We start from the raw sequence: 19,285 nt of genomic DNA on the forward strand, positions 1-19,285 counted from the left end.
TGCTCTTTTGCCTCTGCCCTTACCTCTGGCGAGGAAAGAGGATCCCCGACCTCTTCTGGACTTGTGCGACCGAAAGGACTGCATCTGATAGGGTGTTACTTTCTTTTGCTGTTGGGGAATATATGGTAAAAAATTTGATTTACCTGCTGTAGCTGTGGAAACCAGGTCCGTCAGCCTATCCCCAAACAATACATCACCCTTATAGGGTAGTACTTCCATATGTTTTTTGGAATCCGCATCACCCGTCCATTGGCGAGTCCATAAGGATCTTCTCGCTGAGATAGACATGGCATTGGACCTAGAAGCTAGCAATCCAATGTCCCTTTGAGCATTCCTCATAAATAAGACTGCGTCTTTTATATGGGCTAGAGTTAAGAATATAGTATCCTTATCCATATTATCAAATTGATCTGTCAGCTCATCTGTCCAAGCTGCAATTGCGCTACACACCCATGCCGACGCAATTGTCGGCCTTAGCACAGCACCTGTATGAGAATAAATACACTTTAAGGTAGTTTCTTGCCTGCGATCTGCAGGGTCCTTAAGGGCCGCTGTGTCAGGAGACGGTAGCGCCACTTTCTTGGACAGGCGCGTCAGGGCCTTGTCCACAGTGGGGGGTGATTCCCAAATCTCCCTGTCCTGCTTAGGGAAGGGGTATGCCATATAAATTCTTTTGGGGATCTGCGGTCTCTTTTCCGGAGTCTCCCAAGCTTTTCCAAAGAATTCATTTAATTCATGAGATGTGGGAAAGTTAATAATCTGTTTCTTTTCCTTAAACATGTGTACCCTTGTGTCGGGGACCGAGGGTTCATCCTCAATATGCAACACATCCCTTATTGCCACAATCATACACTGAATGGTTTTAGTCACCCTAGGGTGCAATTTTACTTCGTCGTAGTCAACACTGGAATCAGAATCTGTGTCGGTAGTAGTGTCTTGTGTTAAGGGACGCTTTTGAGACCCCGACGTGCCCTGTGAGTCGGTCCAATCCGAGGATTGACCCCCTGATGTCCCCCCTAATTTAGCCTTATCAAGCCTTTTATGTAAAGATGCCACACTTGCATTCAACATATGCCACATGTCCATCCAATCTGGAGTCGGCACAACCGACGGGGACACACCACTCATTTGCTCCACCTCCTCCTTGGAGAAGCCTTCCGTCTCAGACATGTCGACACGCACGTACCGACACCACACACACACACACACACACACACATTAACCTATAAGGGGACAAAACCCCAACCAGGCCCTAAGGAGAGACAGAGAGAAAGTATGCCAGCACACACCAGCGCTTAAAACACTGGAAAAAATATGTCCAGATAGCGCTTTTTTATATATAATATGCCAATTTCCACTCACTGCGTCGCTAATGTGCCCCCCTTCTCTTTTTCCAGCCTGTGAAGTTCAGCAGGGGAGAGACCAGGGAGCCAGCGTTTTCCTCATGCAGCTTCTGTGGAGAAAATGGCGCTGGTTAGTGCTGAGGATCAAGCCCCGCCCACCCGACGGCGGGCTTCGGTCCCAGTGATTTTTCAATTAAAATGGCGGGGGATCATAGATTTACTGCCTCCGCAGCCTAATCAATCTGCATGTGCCCAAATGTGAGGTTTATTGCTGCCCAGGGCGCCACCCCCTGCGCCCTGCACCCTTCAGTGCTGCTCTGTGTGTGTGTGACTGGGAGCAATGGCGCGCAGCTTATCGCTGCGCGCCTTACCTCATGAAGATCTGATGTCTTCTGCCGCCTAAGATGTCTTCTGCCTTCTCATCCAGCTTCTATCTTCGGCATCTGTGAGGAGGATATCGGCGTGGCTCCGGGACGAACCCCAGGTGAGACCTGTGTTCTGACTCCCTCTGGAGCTAATAGTGTCCAGTAGCCTTAGAAGCAGTGCCCAACTTGACAAGCCAGCTCTGCTTCTCTCTCCTCGGTCCCACGATGCAGGGAGCCTGTTGCTAACAGGACTCCCTGAAAATAAAAAACCTAACAAAATTCTTCTTCAACAGAAAACTCTGGAGAGCTCTCTGCGGTGCACCCATTCTCCTCTGGGCACAAGACCTAACTGAGGTCTGGAGGAGGGGCATAGAGGGAGGAGCCAGTGCACACCCATAGTCAAAGTTCTTTCTAGGTGCCCTATCTCCTGCGGAGCCCGTCTATACCCCATGGTCCTTACGGAGTCCCCAGTATCCTCTAGGACGTAAGAGAAATGCATATAACACATGTAACTGTGACAGGGAAGGTGGCCCCTCTCAGCTCTGGTCCCCATAGCAGCTGCACTCCCTGTACCTATGGTAGCTACACCCTGTATATAACACATGTAACTGTGACAGGGAAGGTGGCCCCTCTCAGCTCTGGGCCCCATAGCAGCTGCACCCCCTGCACCTATGATAACTACACCATTGTATATAACACATGTAATTGTGACAGGGAAGGTGGCCCCTCTCAGCTCTGGGCCCCATAGTAGCTGCACTCCCTACACCTATGGTAGCTACACCCTGTATATAACACATGTAACTGTGACAGGGAAGGTGGCCCCTCTCAGCTCTGGGCCCCATAGCAGCTGCACCCCCTGCACCTATGATAACTACACCATTGTATATAACACATGTAACTGTGACAGGGAAGATAGGCCCCTCTCAGCTCTGGGCCCCATAGCAGCTGCACTCCCTGCACCTATGGTAGCTACACCCTGTATATTACACATGTAACTGTGACAGGGAAGGTGGCCCCTCTCAGCTCTGGGCCCCATAGCAGCTGCACTCCCTGCACCTATGGTAGCTATGCCCTTGGGTCAGGGGGTAATGATCCCTATCCCTCAGCACTACGCACAGGCCCATGAGATGGGGTAATGACCCCTATACTCCAGCAACATGCACAGACCCATGTGATGGGGTTATGACTGGGGACAGAGGGATATGCAGCAGCAATATACACAGGCCCATGGGATGGGGTAATGACCCCTATGCCCCAGCAACATGCACAGGCCCGAGGGACAGAATGCTGCTCCTGGTCTTGCCTCTTAATTTATGATTGCCATCACCTGTGCTGAAACACCTTTTTATCCATTAACCTGATCAACACAGGTGCCGGCAATCATACATTAAAAGTCCAGGAGCAGAGTATTTTGTCCCTGAAGGAGAGGGTCATGTTGGGCAGTGACGTGCGGCAGAGCATTTCCTGTCATACTAACGTTTGTGCCAGAGTTTAGACTGCATAAAGTATATGAAAAATACAAAGAATATGTTAGAAATATCTTCTTTCCATTTTTTTAAAATCCTTTTTATAGCTAGAACTCTGGAGTAAGAAGCCTATGGCAGGGGAGGCACTGAATCTTTTCCGCACATCTCTGACCAAAACTCACCAAGAGTTTATACTGCTGCACCTGTGTATAATGTCCACATCTACTGTCTGGCTCATATATTATATGTATACCTCACCTCCCACAATCTCATTATCCATTGATGGCACGACTATCTCCTCTAGCCCCCAAGTGCGCTGTCTTGGCGTAATCCTTTACTCCTCCCTCTCCTTCAAACCACACATTCAGCACTTCTCACAAGCTTGGAGGAGGAGAAGTGAGGGGATTTCTTTCTTGGAGCCGGAGGTGTCTTGTGAGAAACGTTCAGTGCGGTGGTGCCGGGCTATTCAGCCTAGGATTCCACAGCCATCCTTTAGAGCTAGCCCACCGCACCCAACAGCTACGGTGAGAGACTGTTCCCATGTGTGTGGAATTGAGCACCAGTCACTTTCAATAAAGCGCATAGCTCCTATCTACCTCCCAATATTTGCACATTGTATATATGTATTTTAATGTTCTTTTGCTGCAATAAATGTTAGTTCTGTGTTTTAAAAAAATACACATTGGTTCTTCACTTCAGCACTATTAAGTGTATTGTACACCGATGAGGATTGTGCGCCAGGGATCCTATATTACCTTGTGTTTAGGGAGGCCAATCCCGGGATCGGCGGGATCCCGGGATTTGGGCCCAAAAATGCCGGGATTTGAATCCCAGGATTGGAGCTTCCAATCCCGGGATTCAAGGGATTACAGGGCGCATGTGCGGGAGGGTGGGTGTAAGTAATGACACTTACTATTAGGCGGGCGGCCGCCATGGACAAGCTGAACGCGGCAGCACTTCAAATGTAGCGCCGGCCGCCAGCCAATCAGAGCTGGCGGCTCGGCAGCCAATCAGGGAAGCTGCCGCAGCAGCGGCAGCCAATCAGGAGCCACTGCTGCGACCGCTTCCCTGATTGGCTGCCGGTCCGCCAGCTCTGGTTGGCTGGCGGCCGGCGCTTCATTTGAAATGCTCCCGCGTTCAGTGAGTCCATGGTTGATTCTATTTCGGAGTGGGAGAAGGGACCTTCTGACGTATCTAGGGGAGGAGACACGTCACCAGGGGGAGGAGCTACGGGCGAACAGGGTACCCGAAAAGTACGCTCGCCATGCTTCGGGCTCGGTGGCTCGCTCCGCTTCGTTCGCCACCTGATTACTAAAGGTAATAGTTGGTGGCGTGGATAGTAAAGGAACTATCCCACTGGCCTTGCTCCTCCCCCTTGTGTTGTGACTCCTCCCCCAGACGGAAAAGGTCCCTTAGCCCACTTGATTCTAGCATCTACCGTGAGTCCATGGCTGCCGCCCGCCTAATAGTAAGTGTCATTACTTACACCCTCCCTCTCGCGCCGCTACCAACCCTTCCGCGCCGCTACCTACATCCTCACTCCCGCACCACTACCTACACCCACCCTCCCTGCTACCTACCCCCTCCCTACCTCCCGCACCGCTACCTACACCCTCCCTACCTCCCGCACCACTACCTACACCATCCCTACCTCCCGCACCACTACCTACACCCTCCCTACCTCCCGCACCACTACCTACACCCTCCCTCCAGCGCTGCTCCCTACAACCTTCACTGGTCCCTACTGCAATCCCGGGATTGACCGTTTTTCAATCCCGAATCCCGGGATTGAAAAAACGGCCCGGGATTGGCCTCCCTACTTGTGTTCCATGTAAAAATAAGATTTTACTCACCGGTAAATCTATTTCTCGTAGTCCGTAGTGGATGCTGGGACTCCGTAAGGTCCATGGGGAATAGCGGCTCCGCAGGAGACTGGGCACAACTAAAGAAAGCTTTAGGACTACCTGGTGTGCACTGGCTCCTCCCACTATGACCCTCCTCCAGACCTCAGTTAGGACACTGTGCCCGGAAGAGCTGACACAATAAGGAAGGATTTTGAATCCCGGGTAAGACTCATACCAGCCACACCAATCACACCGTATAACTCGTGATACTATACCCAGTTAACAGTATGAAATATAACTGAGCCTCTCAACAGATGGCTCAACAATAACCCTTTAGTTAAACAATAACTATATACAAGTATTGCAGACAATCCGCACTTGGGATGGGCGCCCAGCATCCACTACGGACTACGAGAAATAGATTTACCGGTGAGTAAAATCTTATTTTCTCTGACGTCCTAAGTGGATGCTGGGACTCCGTAAGGACCATGGGGATTATACCAAAGCTCCCAAACGGGCGGGAGAGTGCGGATGACTCTGCAGCACCGAATGAGCAAACTCTAGGTCCTCCTCAGCCAGGGTATCAAACTTGTAGAATTTTGCAAATGTGTTTGACCCCGACCAAGTAGCTGCTCGGCAAAGTTGCAAAGCCGAGACCCCTCGGGCAGCCGCCCAAGAAGAGCCCACCTTCCTCGTGGAATGGGCTTTCACAGATCTAGGATGCGGCAGTCCAGCCGCAGAATGTGCAAGCTGAATCGTACTACAGATCCAGCGAGCAATAGTCTGCTTTGAAGCAGGAGCACCCAGCTTGTTGGGTGCATACAGGATAAATAGCGAGTCAGTTTTCCTGACACTAGCTGTCCTGGAAACATAAATTTTCAGGGCCCTGACTACGTCCAACAACTTGGAATCCTCCAAGTCTTTAGTAGCCACAGGCACTACAATAGGTTGGTTCAAATGAAAAGCTGATACCACCTTAGGGAGAAACTGGGGACGAGTCCTCAATTCTGCCCTATCCATATGGAAAATCAGATAAGGGCTTTTACATGACAAAGCCGCCAATTCTGACACACGCCTGGCCGAAGCCAAGGCCAACAGCATGACCACTTTCCACGTGAGATATTTCAAATCCACGGTTTTAAGTGGCTCAAACCAATGCGACTTTAGGAAATCCAACACCACGTTGAGATCCCAAGGTGCCACTGGAGGCACAAAAGGGGGCTGAATATGCAGCACTCCCTTAACAAATGTCTGAACTTCAGGCAGTGAAGCCAGTTCTTTCTGGAAGAAAATCGACAGAGCCGAAATCTGTACCTTAATGGAACCCAATTTTAGGCCCATAGTCACCCCTGACTGTAGGAAGTGCAGAAAACGGCCCAGCTGAAATTCCTCCGTTTTCGCCATATGCGGTGATAATGGTTTGCGGTCACTTCTTTCCTAGCTTTAATCAGCGTAGGGATGACTTCCTCCGGAATGCCCTTTTCCTTCAGGATCCGGCGTTCAACCGCCATGCCGTCAAACACAGCCGCGGTAAGTCTTGGAACAGACAGGGCCCCTGCTGCAGCAGGTCCTGTCTGAGCGGCAGAGGCCATGGGTCCTCTGAGATCAGTTCTTGAAGTTCCGGGTACCAAGCTCTTCTTGGCCAATCCGGAACAATGAGTATAGTTCTTACTCCAATTTTTCTTATTATCCTCAGTACCTTGGGTATGAGAGGAAGAGGAGGGAACACATAAACCGACTGGTACACCCACGGTGTCACTAGAGCGTCCACAGCTATTGCAGGAGGGTCTCTCGACCTGGCGCAATATCTTTCTAGCTTTTTGTTTAGGCGGGACGCCATTATGTCCACCTGTGGCCGTTCCCAACGGTTCACAATCAGCTGGAAGACTTCTGGATGAAGTCCCCACTCTCCCGGGTGGAGGTCGTGCCTGCTGAGGAAGTCTGCTTCCCAGTTGTCCACTCCCGGAATGAACACTGCTGACAGTGCTAACACGTGATTTTCCGCCCATCGGAGAATTCTTGTGGCTTCTGCCATCGCCATCCTGCTTCTTGTGCCGCCCTGTCGGTTTACATGGGCGACTGCCGTGATGTTGTCTGACTGAATCAGTACCGGCTGGTTTTGAAGCAGGGGTCTTGCCTGACTTAGGGCATTGTAAATGGCCCTCAGTTCCAGAATATTTATGTGTAGGGAAGTCTCCTGACTTGACCATAGTCCCTGGAAGTTTCTTCCCTGTGTGACTGCCCCCCAGCCTTGAAGGCTGGCATCCGTGGTCACCAGGACCCAGTCCTGTATGCCGAATCTGCGGCCCTCTTGAAGATGAGCACTCTGCAGCCACCACAGCAGAGACAACCTGGTCCATGGAGACAGGGTTATCAGCCGATGCATCTGAAGATGCGATCCGGACCACTTGTCCAACAGGTCCCACTGAAAGGTCCTTGCATGGAACCTGCCGAATGGGATTGCTTCGTAGGAAGCTACTATTTTTCCCAGGACTCGCGTGCAGTGATGCACCGACACCTGTTTTGGTTTCAGGAGGCCTCTGACTAGAGATGACAGCTCCTTGGCTTTCTCCTCCGGGAGAAACACTTTTTTCTGTTCTGTGTCCAGAACCATCCCCAGGAACAGTAGACGTGTCGTAGGGACCAGCTGTGACTTTGGAATATTTAGAATCCAACCGTGCTGTTGTAGCACCTCCCGAGATAGTGCTACCCCGACCAACAACTGCTCCCTGGACCTCACCTTTATCAGGAGATCGTCCAAGTACGGGATAATTAAAACTCCCTTTTTTCGAAGGAGTATCATCATTTCGGCCATTACCTTGGTAAATACCCTCGGTGCCGTGGACAGACCAAACGGCAACGTCTGGAATTGGTAATGACAATCCTGTACCACAAATCTGAGGTACTCCTGGTGAGGATGGTAAATGGGGACATGCAGGTAAGCATCCTTGATGTCCAGTGATACCATGTAATCCCCCTCGTCCAGGATTGAAATAACCGCCCTGAGCGATTCCATCTTGAACTTGAATTTTTTTATATAAGTGTTCAAGGATTTCAAATTTAAAATGGGTCTCACCGAACCGTCCGGTTTCGGTACCACAAACATTGTGGAATAGTAACCCCGTCCTTGTTGAAGGAGGGGCACCTTGACTATCACCTGCTGGGAATACAGCTTGTGAATTGCCTCTAGCACAGCCTCCCTGTCTGAGGTAGTTGTTGGCAAGGCAGATTTGAGGAAACGGCGAGGGGGAGACGTCTCGAATTCCAGCTTGTACCCCTGAGATACCACTTGAAGAATCCAGGGATCTACCCGTGAGCGAGCTCCGCCTGTGGAGCCCCAGCGTCATGCGGTGGACTTAGAGGAAACGGGGGAGGACTTTTGTTCCTGGGAACTGGCTGTATGCTGCAGCTTTTTCCCTCTACCTCTGCCTCTGGGCAGAAAGGACGCGCCTTTAACCCGCTTGCCTTTTTGGGGCCGAAAGGACTGTACCTGATAATACGGTGCTTTCTTTGGCTGTGAGGGAACATGGGGTAGAAAAGCTGACTTCCCAGCTGTCGCTGTGGAAACGAGGTCCGAGAGACCATCCCCAAACAACTCCTCACCTTTATAAGGCAAAACTTCCATATGCCTTTTAGAATCTGCATCCCCTGTCCACTGCCGAGTCCATAACCCTCTCCTGGCAGAAATGGACATAGCACTTATTTTAGATGCCAGCCGGCAAATATCCCTCTGTGCATCTCTCATGTATAAGACTGCGTCTTTAATATGCTCTATGGTTAGCAATATAGTGTCCCTGTCAAGGGTATCAATATTTTCCGACAGGGAATCTGACCACGCAGCTGCAGCACTGCACATCCATGCTGAAGCAATAGCCGGTCTTAAAATAATACCTGAGTGTGTATATACAGACTTCAGGATAGCCTCCTGCCTCCTATCAGCAGGCTCCTTCAGGGCGGCCGTATCCGGAGACGGTAGTGCCACCTTCTTTGACAGGCGTGTGAGCGCTTTATCCACCCTAGGGGATGTTTCCCAACGTGACCTATCCTCTGGCGGGAAAGGGTACGCCATTAGTAACTTTTTAGAAATTACCAGTTTCTTATCGGGGGAAGCCCACGCTTCTTCACACACCTCATTTAATTCATCAGATGGGGGAAAAACCACTGGTAGTTTTTTCTCCCCAAACATAATACCCTTTTTTGTGGTACCTGGGGTAACATCAGAAATGTGCAACACATTTTTCATTGACTCAATCATGTAACGTGTGGCCCTATTGGAAGTTACATTAGTCTCATCGTCGTCGACACTGGATTCAGTATCCGTGTCGACATCTGTGTCTGCCATCTGAGGTAGCGGGCGTTTTAGAGCCCCTGATGGCTTTTGAGACAGTTAGGCAGGCACGAGCTGAGAAGCCGGCTGTCCCACATCTGCTATGTCGTCAAACCTTTTATGTAAGGAGTTGACACTTTCACGTAATTCCTTCCACAAGTCCATCCACTCAGGTGTCGGCCCCGCAGGGGGTGACATCACATTTATCGGCATCTGCTCCGCCTCCACATAAGCCTCATCAAACATGTCGACACAGCCGTACCGACACACCGCGCACACACAGGGAATGCTCTGACTGAGGACAGGACCCCACAAAGCCCTTTGGGGAGACAGAGAGAGAGTATGCCAGCACACACCAGAGCACTATATAACACAGGGATTAACACTATAACTGAGTGATTTTCCCTTATAGCTGCTTATATGTATACTACTGCGCCTAAATTTAGTGCCCCCCCTCTCTTTTTTACCCTTTGTAGTCTTGAAACTGCAGGGGAGAGCCTGGGAGCGATCCTTCCAGCGGAGCTGTGAGGGAAAAATGGCGCCAGTGTGCTGAGGGAGATAGCTCCGCCCCTTTTCGGCGGACTTCTCCCGCTTTTTTATGGATATCTGGCAGGGGTATTTTTCACATATATAGCCTCTAAGACTATATTTATGCCAGCAAGGTGTTTAATATTGCTGCTCAGGGCGCCCCCCCCCCCCAGCGCCCTGCACCCATCAGTGACCGGAGTGTGAGGTGTGCATGAGGAGCAATGGCGCACAGCTGCAGTGCTGTGCGCTACCTTGTTTGTAACCCTGATTAAGGGTTTATACAACACTTATACTGAGGTAGTTCAAATATTTTAATAAAAATTAAGTATAAGCATATTGGAGTTAACTAATGTTTTTATATGCATTTTCTGAGGTAAATAATATAGTTCACATATATGTAATTTGATAAAGCTAACTATTTATCGTATAACATTCACTATAAATGGGTAAGAGACTCAGTACGCAATCGGCGTGTGGGGTACCGTAAGGGTACGTACTTAGCGTAGCATACGCTCGGCCGTGATCGAGACGCACATGCGACACGCTCGCTCACAGCTTAATGCGTGGTGTCGAGCACGCTATAGGCGGCCGACTACCGTAATGCTACGCTACCAGCGTAGCGGACGCTCGAGTCCACGAGGAGAACACGAGCGGCGCAGACGCTCACGGGATGACAATCAGTAAACCTTGAATGTAACACACAGAAAGGATACTCTTATACTGTAAACCTTGTACTGAAATACTGTAGCGATGTAACGCTGCTTAACCTTGTTAATGCTAAAGCTGCTTGAGCGTTTGAGACGCTCCTATTACCCTCTGCAATATAATAAACACACGATACCTTGCTAAGGTTCCAACACCTTTACTAACAAGCTTTTAGTTATATCGAAAAGGGGAAACAGTTTACAAGTCATACACTACAAGCTAACATATCATTCTAACAGAATATCTAGACAGAAATATACAATAGCGTCACAATCCTATACTATGACAGAGAGAGAGAGAGAGAGTATGGCCAATACAAACAGAGAACAAGTTGGTTACAGAGAATTACTTACACACACTGGGGAATGATCACTGCGCAGCTCTGGTACCAGCTCCGAGTTAGTCAAGATGAAAACCGTTTGTGGAGAGTGAGAGAGCTGCCCAGGCTGGCAGATCTTATATACACTGCGTACAGTACACTACAAAGGGACCTATAATCTCATTGTTCATTGGACACAGGAATGTCTCCTCGCATCATAACAAAAGGTCATAGGTTAGTTTGAACAGGTGGGCTGTGACTATATCAAACTGCTCAGGTGGGAGGGAATCTGAAGATTCCCGCCGCATGGGTAATGAATCGCAAATATAGTAAATGTCCAGAAAATACTAATGGCCATAACTATACGCAGGAGCGATTAATCTTTACCTAACCAGCATCGGATTGTTTCTAATAAAATGTTCTTTAGTTAGGTACCAGACACAGCTGCTCAAACCCTGTCTGACCCTTCGTACCATGCAAAGAGGAATTCCTCTGTCCAGCGACCCTTTACATTAAAGAAACTTACAGTCATTATTAAGGGGAACATTATCTATAAAACATACTATTTGGTTTTATTATTTAACGATTGAGTCGCCCGCTAGACGCACACGAACTCTACCGTAAATGCACATACCACGCGCTCGAGCGCATGGCCGAGGAGGCGCCATCACGCAGCTGCGAGTATCCGCACGCACGGCAGAGAATGTGCACGTGCAGCAGGCACGCGCATGAGGTGAATATATGGCAACGTGTAGTATGAGTTCACATATATGTAATTTGATAAAGCTAACTATTTATCGTATAACATTCACTATAAATGGGTAAGAGACTCAGTACGCAATTGGCGTGTGGGGTACCGTAAGGGTACGTACTTAGCGTAGCATACGCTCGGCCGTGATCGAGACGCACATGCGACACGCTCGCTCACAGCTTAATGCGTGGTGTCGAGCACGCTATAGGCGGCCGACTACCGTAATGCTACGCTACCAGCGTAGCGGACGCTCGAGTCCACGAGGAGAACACGAGCGGCGCAGACGCTCACGGGATGACAATCAGTAAACCTTGAATGTAACACACAGAAAGGATACTCTTATACTGTAAACCTTGTACTGAAATACTGTAGCGATGTAACGCTGCTTAACCTTGTTAATGCTAAAGCTGCTTGAGCGTTTGAGACGCTCCTATTACCCTCTGCAATATAATAAACACACGATACCTTGCTAAGGTTCCAACACCTTTACTAACAAGCTTTTAGTTATATCGAAAAGGGGAAACAGTTTACAAGTCATACACTACAAGCTTACATATCATTCTAACAGAATATCTAGACAGAAATATACAATAGCGTCACAATCCTATACTATGACAGAGAGAGAGAGAGAGAGAGAGAGTATGGCCAATACAAACAGAGAACAAGTTGGTTACAGAAAATTACTTACACACACTGGGGAATGATCGCTGCGCAGCTCTGGTAGTTGTAACAAAATGGGGGAGCACATTTTAGTTGATGATACATGAATGGGGGGATATGTGAGTGCTGATATCTGTGCCTATATTCCCTATTGACTATGTGTGTCATTACCTGAAGGTTGTAGAAATGAAGATAAGAAGCAATTATGGTAAATGCAGTCATAAACTATGTGAGTTTAATATACATTTGCCGATTGAGGTCTTGTCTTGTGTCTTGTCTCGATGTACATGTTGACTGTAGTCTCCTGATGCTTTTGCTATAAATGACGGCAAAAGTTTTTCCATTGTCCAGAAAGTTAGTCACTAAAATATTTGGGCTATCGTAAAATTTAAAGTCAGTAGGGAAATTGGGGCTTGTAGCATAGTTCATCAATGGTCTGTATAAAAGAGGTTGTCAAATTCTTCAAAGGAGAAACAGGTGAAAGAAACGGACCGTGAAATCACATTTTCATCACAACATTGTCTCTATCGTTGGGTCATACATCAAATTAGTTGTTGTTAGTACAGTGTCCTCGCTCCTCAGACTCATCACCCTGGTATTACTTTTACGCTTCGCTAAAACCCGAACGCATCTAAATATCAGGCCAACCAATATGACGACTCCCAGAATACACAAAAGAAATTTCCCTACATCCATACTAATACCTTGGGCCCATTCTCCTAAGCCCGAGAACCAATTTCGTGGGTTCAACCATGACACCCAACTGGTCAGCTCATTACCCACAGCAGCGAGTGTGAGATTGTGTTTCCTTCGAAACTCCCACTCATTGAACACAATACCCGCCTGTCACTGCTGTGAGATAATTGAGAATCATCCTATGCTGAACCAGTTCTGTTTTGTAGGCTTGTAACTCTTTCCCAGTGTACCTGAATGTGTCGTCATACATTTCGGTGATATTGTCTAATAAATTTGCAAGTGCAGATATATATTTATAATTTATCACTCCTCTGGCGGTACGAGTGATATCTAACGCGAGTAGGAATTGAATCCCGGTGGATTCATGGATCAGATCAGAGGCCGGATGCTCTGTCCTCTCTATCAGGTGCCGTTTAACGACGTGCTCGTAATGAGTGTGAGTATAAGGAGCTTGGGCACTGCGGTGAATATCTTTCATTTTGTTATGGGTTACAGTCATTACTTCAGGCAGTACTTTTCCAATATAGCACAATCCCTCTGAGTTTGGGGCAAGCCACTTATACGCCTTCCTCCCGCATATGAAGTATGCATCATCGGGGAGAACATATGGGACGGAGTATGACATTATCATGTTACAAATTTTCCATGTGAAATCTCCTAACCCCAACTCTCCCATCTGTTTAGTACACGTATCAGTTTGTACGATCTGTGCACAGTATCCTGGTGATACTTCTCCAACTCGCATGGTCCTACTTCCTAAGGTGTACCTATACCGGAAAAATTTCCTATGGTCGGCTATCTGGCGTATAAGTTCTGTGTCTATGGGCATTCTGTCGGGTCTGTATGAAAAGGTCATGGTTTGATTACTCCATGACACTTCCCAATTTCCCGGCTTTCGGAGATTGGAAATGTTAAAGCACACTAAGGACCTATCCACATGATATTGGTGGAGCTTCAAACTAGGAGGACTAGAGATATTAAACCTCTTGTCCACCGGCCTCCCACCACTTAGCTCAAGTACCTCTCCTACAGTTAAAGGGAATGGTACTAGTCCTGATTTGCTATGGCCTTGAGGTACTTGAGAGCATACCCAACAGTCTGTCTGATTTAACACTTTACCCACTAAGGAGTGATAGTCACTCAATGGATGCCGGTCCATGTGGACATTAAAACTGGACTGACATTTCTTGATGCACCCATCCTCAACTATATTGTCACAATGCCTACAAATGCAGTTCTCTTTAGCTAACAATCCTTCACAATGTCTACAAATAACATGGCTGCTAGATCGTTTTCTGGTACTCGCCTTTGCTTGGTGATTGTGTTGCTATTGGAAATTGACGCCTCCGTCTCAGTCATCAGAAACCCATTCCGGATCCTTTCTCGACCTCACTGGTACTCTCACCGAAACAGACTGCTCTGGTCAACATCATGGTCAACAGAAAAACACGGACTGCAGTCTCTTGGGGCGAGTCCATCTTACAGGAGGAGAAAGAGAAATTTGTAATGGGGGTACAAAAAAAAAAATACTTTGAGGGGAAAGAAAAATGTTACGATGTCTTATGTCCTCTAGTCTTGTTGTTCTTCCTGTTCTGCTGTTATCTCAAAGGTGCTGTCTCTCAGTCTTCCAAACGAGCATTCTGGTGATACAATATTCCTTCGATCTTTCTGTAAGGAGCAAAAATCTTGCATTACCATTTGTCTAACTGATGTGTGACATACCATCTTTAAAACATGAGAACATGGGAAAAAATAGGAAAAAAAAACAAACGAGAGAGAGAACAATTCATACATATGTTACATTAAACAACAAACAAACAAAAAACATTGTCAGATCTTCCGCTCACCATCAGACTGTCACACCAACACATCCACTGGTGTCCTTGCGAAGTCCCCTCCCCACCAGTATTTCCACACTCCACCCTTTTGTGCCTGGCCAGGACACACTGATGTTGGTAGGTCACACTGGGGTTAGGTAGACTTCTGCAAGGACCAAATAGCTATGTGATGTTTGAGTTCTGCCAATGAACGTCAGAGATGGGGAAAAAAAGAAACATTTACAAATAAATTACAACGTTTACCCGGCCGTTCCTGTGTCTACAAGGAACTGACCTCCCAATATCATTAACTGTAACCTCAGGCTTACTATCAGTCCTAATGATCACCTTTCCTGATTGCATATTACAGGTGCGGCCCAAACTTCTTCCTAGGTGATTCCTGATTACAATTTTGTGTGTTATAACTCTGCTCGTGTTCTTGTCTAGGGGGTTTATATAACCTTTGTCTATTTCTTGATCTACAATCTCGTGCATAATGACCTTCCTTCTGGCAATTATAACACCTTATCACCTTTGACTTACCCACAGGGATCTGAGGCCTCTTACCTCTCTGTGCTTCCCTGTGCTTGCTGATGTTTTGCTCATGCCCAACAGCGGACTTTCTTAATGCAGCCACCGAGATATTTCTCCAATTTGGGTTGGTGGTCTGTACCCTTGTTCTCAACACTTCCTTTAAACCATTTAGTAACACAAATACTGCTACTTCTCTGTGCGGTGCACTTGTTTTGATGTTTTCTATACCTGTATACCTAGTCATGTCCTGCAATGCCCTATGGAAATAATTAGAAGTACTTTCCCCTTCGTTTTGTCTCATGGAGAAGATTTCGTTCCACTCGACGACGGCTGGGAAATATACTCCTAACTGTCGGTTGATCTGCTTAATACATTCCTGATTGTGTTCCTCCGTACGAGGTACCTCTGTGTCTAATTTACAATCAGCAATAAATTTCGCAGGGTCAACACTGGAGGGCAAACATGCCCTCAGCACTGTCCGCCAACCTTTGTTGGTGGGTTCTGTGGAGTTTCCTAGTTCTTTAATGAACCTTTGACATGCAACTAGATCTTTCCTAGGATCAGGAAATTCAGACATAATTGACCTCAATTCCATCCGGGACCAGGGACGGCGCATTGCACTGTCCCTGACGGGAATGATTCCCTGAGCGTCAGTCTTCCCATTGGGGACTGTGAACACCCTGACAGGATTAAATTCAACTACATCATCTTGTGTTGGTTCTACAATATGAGGTACATTTGTTTGTGCGTGATATATAACACCGTACGTACCTGTGGACACGACCTCACCTGACCCTCCGTTAGGGGGTTTGATTATTGCCTTTACCGAATTGGTCGCGTCCACCTGGATGTCTTGTGTGATGGCTGCTGGAAAAGGTGCCGACATCGTGCTGGGCTCACTTTCTTGCTGGTAATCCTGAGGGAAGTTTAACATGGAGTGCAACTTGCACGGGTTAACAGTTGTACATTTAACAGTTTTACTTTTATAATTGTTACATTTGTTACACTTATCCTTATCATCTATAATACCGTTGCTAAGTGCATTTTTATCATACACCAGTGTGCCATTCTCTGTAACCACCTTCTCTCTTGTTATGTATGGTGGTGGTGGCGCGGTGGCTATCAGTTTTCTGATAGGGTTAGATCCAGCCGCTTGAGCCAATCCTCTTTGTATTTCACCTTCCTGTTGCCATAACTGTAAATAATCATAATGTTTGATCCGTCTCTTTGCAGATTTAATGAGACATATCCTTCTCCTTAGATTCTGTAACACCTCGGGACTAAAACTGCCTACCCGTGGGAACTTTTCCCCATCATGCACAGTCATTCTTTCCCATTCATTGAATATTACCTTTGCGTGTGATCCATTTCGGACTTCCCGGTCTGTATCACACGTTATCCTTGCCGACTCTATTGGCCGGTTTACTAAGTCAACCCGAACCGAGGTTGATCGCCCCCTACCTGAACAACTGGCCCCCATCTTTGCAGGTGTTGCTTTCACTACCTCTGACCTTCAAATCAGGGTCTTCAGCGAACCCTTACAAAAACAAAGATGTCCGGGGTAGGCCGGCGGCGGAAGTTTACCGAGTACTCCACTCACTCGCCCACGTCGACCAATACGCCCACACACTGCCCTAGCGCTGGCGTACTCGACCTAGGGCCCCTGCAACCTGAACCTCTATTTACTGGAACATGTGGGTGTGATCCGAAGAGCACTTAACCCTTTCCAGTAACTATTGGTTGTTGGATAGTTCCCAAGTGACCAGCGAACCTCCCTTAAAATAAAAAAAATTACACAAATCACGTTAGAATGTACAAATAGCGTTTATGACCCCTCTAGCGTATGCAAATGGTACTGGGTCAAGTTACTAACTAATGCACACAATTACGTGCGGTACAATCGTTCTGCACATAAGCAACTAATCTTATGTGCGGAGCGACCAGTGGAATCGAAAATTGTGGCTGCGAATTCCTTCAGCCAGAGCTCAATGGCCTATATGGGTACCGCACCAACCCTTCCTGGTGTTGTGCTCCTTTACTTTTTATCTATAGCGGACTTCCTAGTCTGCTGTACCTAGACCTCCTGGTCTGTTTCTGGACCTCCTGGTCTGGGCTACAGTAGACCTCCTGGTCTGCTATACTCTAATGCTCTTTTTTTAAATGTTTAACAAGGGATGCCTCCCAAGCCACCGTGCAGTCACTTACACGTATGTACCTCACGAGAACTCGATGATTTCCTGTGGTTCAACCCCAAAAATTAGAAACTTATATATATATATATACACACTCTTTCACCTCATATACTCTTTACTTTCGTTTCTGCGCAGAAATCCCTTTCATTCAGTATCGCAGGCTAATCCCGAGGAGTTGCAGCTAGAGAAGGATCTATTAGCTTAAAATTTTGGACACTGAGATCGATTTGCGCTATTATCGCGTTGCCTCCTTATCGCCTAACTAAAACAATACTATCGTGTGATTTGTATTATGTGGGCGTACTCAGACGCTCCGTTGCGTAATATACGCTCCGTGCGTCGGCCCTTGCGTCGCGTACGCTAGTCCCGCCCTTTGTTGGAGACACATGTACGCAAGCCAGGTATATCCACAGAAATACAATTAACACGTTTATATCAATGTAGATGATCTTTAACTGTAATCATCTACTGAACACCACACCGAACTTCCTTGTATCTTAGGCAAGCCGTGCGCGTGTTTTACAAATTATTCCTTAACGTATTAATATTACTTTTATCTACCAATAGCAACAAATCTTTCTCAGCACGTTATCAATTATGTGAAATGGCAAACAGGAAAGTGATATGTGAAAATACACAAATGAAAAGAAATACAGGTGTGTGCGTGCGTGCGTGTGTACGCAAAACAGAAATAAACAGCTTTAAAAGACAATAGCGTACTGTTCTTACCTTCCGGTTCCGGATTCCACCAGCACTCCTTCAACGTAGCGAAACAGACGCTTATCTAGCCAGCACTACTGTATCCCGATACGAAGGGATACTGCCTTCCCGCCCTTGCTGACAGATAAAGTCTGTGTTCGCTAGTGCGGATATGTGGAGGACGGACGAGCCGCCAATTGATAAAGCTAACTATTTATCGTATAACATTCACTATAAATGGGTAAGAGACTCAGTACGCAATTGGCGTGTGGGGTACCGTAAGGGTACGTACTTAGCGTAGCATACGCTCGGCCGTGATCGAGACGCACATGCGACACGCTCGCTCACAGCTTAATGCGTGGTGTCGAGCACGCTATAGGCGGCCGACTACCGTAATGCTACGCTACCAGCGTAGCGGACGCTCGAGTCCACGAGGAGAACACGAGCGGCGCAGACGCTCACGGGATGACAATCAGTAAACCTTGAATGTAACACACAGAAAGGATACTCTTATACTGTAAACCTTGTACTGAAATACTGTAGCGATGTAACGCTGCTTAACCTTGTTAATGCTAAAGCTGCTTGAGCGTTTGAGACGCTCCTATTACCCTCTGCAATATAATAAACACACGATACCTTGCTAAGGTTCCAACACCTTTACTAACAAGCTTTTAGTTATATCGAAAAGGGGAAACAGTTTACAAGTCATACACTACAAGCTAACATATCATTCTAACAGAATATCTAGACAGAAATATACAATAGCGTCACAATCCTATACTATGACAGAGAGAGAGAGAGAGTATGGCCAATACAAACAGAGAACAAGTTGGTTACAGAGAATTACTTACACACACTGGGGAATGATCGCTGCGCAGCTCTGGTACCAGCTCCGAGTTAGTCAAGATGAAAACCGTTTGTGGAGAGTGAGAGAGCTGCCCAGGCTGGCAGATCTTATATACACTGCGTACAGTACACTACAAAGGGACCTATAATCTCATTGTTCATTGGACACAGGAATGTCTCCTCGCATCATAAC

The sequence above is a fragment of the Pseudophryne corroboree genome, chromosome 10, assembly GCF_028390025.1.
Source record: "Pseudophryne corroboree isolate aPseCor3 chromosome 10, aPseCor3.hap2, whole genome shotgun sequence".
In the NCBI taxonomy this organism is placed as follows: Eukaryota; Metazoa; Chordata; class Amphibia; order Anura; family Myobatrachidae; genus Pseudophryne; species Pseudophryne corroboree.